Source organism: Malaya genurostris, chromosome 2, assembly GCF_030247185.1.
Source record: "Malaya genurostris strain Urasoe2022 chromosome 2, Malgen_1.1, whole genome shotgun sequence".
Classification (NCBI taxonomy): domain Eukaryota; kingdom Metazoa; phylum Arthropoda; class Insecta; order Diptera; family Culicidae; genus Malaya; species Malaya genurostris.
The window spans coordinates 231,320,606-231,326,605 of record NC_080571.1 but is presented as its reverse complement, the minus strand read 5'-3'; the positions used below and the strand labels follow the sequence as shown (position 1 = coordinate 231,326,605).

Here is a 6,000-nt window from a genome sequence, read left to right as displayed (position 1 = left end):
TTATTACGGAAGTCGCTTCAGAGACAAAAGTAATTACTTGGATGCACTTGATGTCATTATGAACATCACGCCACCAACATTTTGTTAAAAAAATAAGTTTTTTCCATTACAATGATCACTTCACTATGCGTGATACTGGTAATAAGGAAAATCAAGTAAAGTGATGTGAAAGTAAAAGTGAGAACGGTAATAAGGGCCAATATGTTTATGAATGAAGAAGTCTTTCCGGGAATCGATGTACTTCAATTTTATAACACAGAGCTTTATTAGTTGCCAAAATATCTCCGTTAATCTACATATTCATTTGTTGAACTTGGATCTGGTGCCCCGACTTGGAAGGATCATTCTGTAATTCGGAATAAAAAAAGTTCAATACGATCGAAAAAGGTTACTTTCAAACTACTTACAGTGTGATGAAACTCTAAAATCTTCTGAAAACGATAGATCAAACCATCATTTCTAAATAAATAAGTCCGAGCAATTTGCAATTATTGCAATTGTTCGAACCGTATCGCATTTGTAGCCAATTCTTCATCACTTTCTCGATCAATTGCAGTCCTCAATGAGCCATATTGCTTCCCGACATGTTTTCCCGGGTAGAAGATTCGAGGGTATGGTTCTCGTGAATTGTCTTACGAGATCTTGAGGATCCATTGAGCTTCCTGCGTTTGTAATTTGCATTACGTCATGACACTTATTATCCTGACCAGGTGTCATAAATGATGTCCTAAAATGATTCGTCATAATGCAACATTAATACCGTTTTCGTTTTTAAACCTAGACGCGGGCTACTCTGACTCCGAGTAAAACGAACACGTGGTACGCGCCCTAAACAACTCATGAAAAAAAAGAAAAAATAAACAAACTCGGCTGGATGCGTGGTGCGACCCGAGAAAATTTTCAGAGCGAAACTACGCGATTGGAGTCCGATCTAGAGCGACCACAGGTTGCTAAAACAAACATATCAAACGTTGTTTGGGCGACTCTGGGTCAGCTTTCGGGCTGCTCTGATCAATAAACGAAAACGGTGTAAGACTTTTGAACCTTGACTGAATCTGATCCAATACCTTTTCACAAATATTTCACGCAAAGTATTCCAGCAATAACTAATTTAAACTCAGAAATAACTAGTTCTAACTCAGAAAAAGTTTGGCTAGAGAAAATCGTTCTGATTTTTTTTCGACATTGTAGTTTATTTATTTACTATGGGACTCCTTGGTAACTAGTTCGTAGCAACTTAAACAGTGTTGCGCAAGAAGATTTTTTTGATCATTTTCAAGGGGTCGCTATATTTGTGGTAACTGGCGGTAAATCACTCACGAACACATTTTTTCCAGATTTTTCTTTGGAGTGCCTGGTCGTGTCGTCGGCTGAACCGATTCTCACAAGCCTGAATCTCGGTAAAAAAAATTACCGAGCTTTGCATCGCCGACCACTCGGTCATCGTCTCGACAATCTGATTAATTACGGGAATGCTAAATTTGGTAAGTGTCAACTAATGGCCAACTCGTCTGCTGTTAGCTCGGCGAAAGCGTTCAGAATTGAACCATGAATCATAAAAGAAAAGATTTTACTTTATTGGGGTATGTAATAATAATCTCCAAAGCTGAGGCAGGAGAAAATTGGTGTTTTATTAATCTCCAGTTTTAAATCAAAAAAGAAAAATATAAATATAGTAAAAGATATTTAAAGGTATATATGAAAAGTAGATAGTGTTTGATTTCACTAACCTTTTCACGAAATGTCTAAAGCTTTTCCTCTCACCCAATTTATATATTTCTCGCCGAATTCCAGTAAAAGCCAACACATTGTTCGAAATCTTGGTTAACGGATCTGCAGCATTGTTGTTTACTGATAAGTTCACCAATATATCATGCCAAACTTCCGCAAATAATTGCGCTTTATTTATTTGGAAGTAGGGAAAAGTCGCTGGATCTGAAATTTACTGCCTCTCTCTTCAGCAGGCATAAAACCTCCGCATCTTTTTATATCAACGGATTATAAAAACCCAACAGATATAACTGTTTGTTAATACTATGGACATAATAGTAAGTAATATTATACCTCCAGGCGATGGTCTAAAGTGGCTGGTGGGTTGGAACTAAGTCAGATGACGTTGCTACGTGTCGTGATTGAAAGCTATGCAGAAAAAAATGGAGAGAAAACATGAGAAGTGAATGTTGTGATTGTAAATGGAATTGAGAAGGGGTTCGAAGCAGGGAGGATGGAAGAACTTAAAAGCGGTAAAAGATAATGTAAATTGACTTCAAAGATGGTGAAGAAATGGAGAAAGGGGAGAGTAAAAAAATTAGTAACGTCATAAAGATCTAGTTATATCCAAAGAAGATGTTGGGCAGCGGGGGGATTGAAAGGGCCGAGCGGCTGTTATAGACAAAACTAAGGGTGAATATTATTCTTAGTATTGGTTTAAGGATCAACGGAGAATGTGAGCAGACTTTCTAAGAAAGCACTTAAAGTAAAAGGTGATTTTTTTGAGGTTAGGATTTTCATGCATTAGTATTTGCTCAGATTTTTTGAGGTTATGATTTTCATGCATTATTATTTGCTCAGTATGCTCTGACATTTCATCATGAATAGACTTACTAACGAGCAACGCTTGCAAATCAGTGAATGGGCCCTAGAAAAGTTGGCAGAAAATCCGCTTTTTTATCGACAAATTTTGTTCAGCGATGAGGCTCATTTCTGGTTGAATGGCTACGTAAATAAGCAAAATTGCCGCATTTGGAGTGAAGAGCAACCAGAAGCCGTTCAAGAACTGCCCATGCATCCCGAAAAATGCACTGTTTGGTGTGGTTTGTACGCTGGTGGAATCATTGGACCGTATTTTTTCAAAGATGCTGTTGGACGCAACGTTACAGTGAATGGCGATCGCTATCGTTCGATGTTAACAAACTTTTTGTTGCCAAAAATGGAAGAACTGAACTTGGTTGACATGTGGTTTCAACAAGATGGCGCTACATGCCACACAGCTCGCGATTCTATGGCCATTTTGAGGGAAAACTTCGGAGAACAATTCATCTCAAGAAATGGACCGGTAAGTTGGCCACCAAGATCATGCGATTTGACGCCTTTAGACTATTTTTTGTGGGGCTACGTCAAGTCTAAAGTCTACAGAAATAAGCCAGTAACTATTCCAGCTTTGGAAGACAACATTTCCGAAGAAATTCGGGCTATTCCGGCCGAAATGCTCGAAAAAGTTGCCCAAAATTGGACTTTCCGAATGGACCACCTAAGACGCAGCCGCGGTCAACATTTAAATGAAATTATCTTCAAAAAGTAAATGTCATGTACCAATCTAACGTTTAAAATAAAGAACCGATGAGATTTTGCAAATTTTATGCGTTTTATTGTTTAAAAAAGTTCTCAAGCTCTTAAAAAATCACCCTGTACTTATAAAAGGTTTTAAGTACTTCTAACAGGTACTAAATTTCACATTAAAGCTAAACCTAGCATTTAAATATTGGAGTTGGAAAAAACTGTTTGAAGTTGTGTTTAAAAATAAACTTTTTATGGTGTTGCGAGACAGGATAAAATCAAATACACGAGAACATCAATTGAATACACGACACATACTGGAGAAAGGTTAATTATAGCCATAATTATTGCGAGCGGATTGAATTCTCATAAATCGGTGAGGTCGAAGATCTCGAGAATGGATATCTAAATTTAATTTATATTTTCACTTCCGATCTTCCAAATCTACCCGGTGGTTGTCAGAAATCGCTATTCTGTGACGACACAAGTCTGTTAGCCACAGGTAGAAATCTAAGAGTGATCTGCAGTCGCCTACAAAGAAGCTTAAATATTTTCAATGATTATCTGTCAAAATGGAAAATTAAACCAAATGCAGCAAACACGCAATTAATTATCTTTCCTCATAAGCCAAGAGCTTTTTTTCTTAAACCAAACAATAATCACATTCTCAAATTGAATGGCTTGGAATTGACATTTCAAGAATCACAAAGTATAATAAATATATTAAATGTTTATATCCTCTTATAAACAGAAATTCTAAGCTTTGTCTAAAAAACAAATTGTTAATTTATAAACAAATTTTCAGACCAGCCATGCTTTATGCAGTACCAATTTGGTCAAGTTGTTGTTCCACCAGGAAGAAAACGCTTCAAAGGATTCAGAATAAAATTCTGAAAATGGTTTTGAAGCGTCCTCCCTGGTTTAGTACAAATGAGTTACACAGACTCACAAATATAGAACTATTAGATGTAATGTCACATAATATTATAAGCAAAAACAAAAATCGATGCAATCCTCAATTGAATCGATTCGCTCTCTATATTGGTTAGTAAGTTAGTATATAAGTTCCTTTTCCCCATTACACAATACAAGTAGGTTTAGAATTTTCCCTACACAAAAATCTCAGAATTGCGGAAGCAAATGATATCTTCATGGTAATAACCAAATAATGTATATAATAAGGCTGAAAAGTCACCACTTGTGCCTGAACACCCAATTTAAATCTTAATAATTTAATTTTAACTCATATTCCAATAAATAGTATTTAAAAAAAATTAATTTGCCTAACAAATCAGGGCCATCATTTTGAGATTGCAATAGATCTGGTACGAAAATTACCCCTGGAGAGCTCTTGACGAACGGATTTCAGGTCTAGATCGATCAGTTTACAGCGTTCCTGATGGCTTGGAAGGTTGTTAGGATATCTCCAAGGAAGACTACTTGCTGAAATTGTGCTGAATAGCTTCGATGAGTTTGATGTCGAGTTGATAACAGGGGGACCGGACGACAGAAGTGTGTGCCAGAATATAACCTACCAGTGCTTTTAGGCAATATATGCTTTTAGAGTTCTTTCTTTTCGATAAATTAAACCAAGTGCCTTGGAAGCCTTAAAGATAATATATTCGACCTGATCCTTGAAATTGAGTTCTGAATCCAACAGGTCTCTTAGGTCCTTCACGGTCGACTCTCGCTTGAGGACAGTTTGGGAAATGGCGTAGTTAAATACTACGGTTGTGCGTTTGCGAGTAAAGGAAATAACGAAACATTTTGACGGGTTTAACACCATTCTATTGAGGTCGCACCAGTTGGAGAAAATATCCAACTGTGTTTGCAGGAATCTGGCATCTTCGTGATCTTTAATAAGATGGAACAATTTAAAATTGTGGACGAAAAATAATTTCAAGCATTGTATCGAATTGTTCAAATGATTCAGATTAAGTAAGAATCGAAAGAATCCAAGATGACTGTCCTGAGGTACCTCCGAGTTAGTTCGAAAAGATGGAGCTGTGCAGTCTCCAATTTTAGCTATCATAGGGTAACAGAGGTATTAACTGGATTTAACTAATGTTAAGTGACCCATGTTGCATCAATTTGAAGCTAATCACATTAAATTACCTACTTGCGGAAGGGTTTTTCAAAGATATTACAACATTTGGTGGATATTTTTACAAAGTGGACCAAAATAAAATAATCCTAAAGTGGGTCAAAATACCTTTGTTACCCTACTACGACCAATCAGGTACGAATGTAGCTTTACCGAGATATCAGAAAATTACTTGAGTAAATTTCGGAAAAGAGAATGAGGATTACTGAACAATTTCGTATTGTCAAGTAAATTTGGCATTTCAATATGACGAGTTTGATAGATGTCAATGATTATAAAAAATTTAATAGGTTGATTAATGAAATTTATTTCTGAAAAATGTTTGGTTCCAACAGGACGAGATTTGACGCCACTGGATTATTTTCTTTGGGGAGCGGTTAAAGATAAATGTTATGCAAACCATTCAGAAACAATTGAAGGCCTCAAGCACGAAATTCAAGTGACTATTGATGACATAAGGCCAGAAACAATTGAAAATGCGCTCAAAAATTTTTTACTGTCAAGCCAGCCGTGGGGGTCATTCGAACGAAATTATTTTTCATACATAAATTTCATGAATCAACCTTTCAAACTAATGTATAATCATTGAAATCTATTAAAACGGTTTTTATTTTATTATT

The 6,000-nt window shown here is 36.3% G+C and overlaps 1 long non-coding RNA gene across 1 annotated transcript; it reads right to left on the bottom strand.

Moving 5' to 3' along the window:
* Window positions 1-256: 256 nt before the first annotated feature.
* On the bottom strand, window positions 257-1,194 carry LOC131432809 (uncharacterized). The gene is made up of 3 exons (XR_009229970.1): window positions 1,068-1,194; window positions 408-727; window positions 257-346 (listed from the first exon to the last, which is right to left on the bottom strand). It is a non-coding gene; the product is annotated as an uncharacterized LOC131432809 (long non-coding RNA).
* Window positions 1,195-6,000: the final 4,806 nt, after the last annotated feature.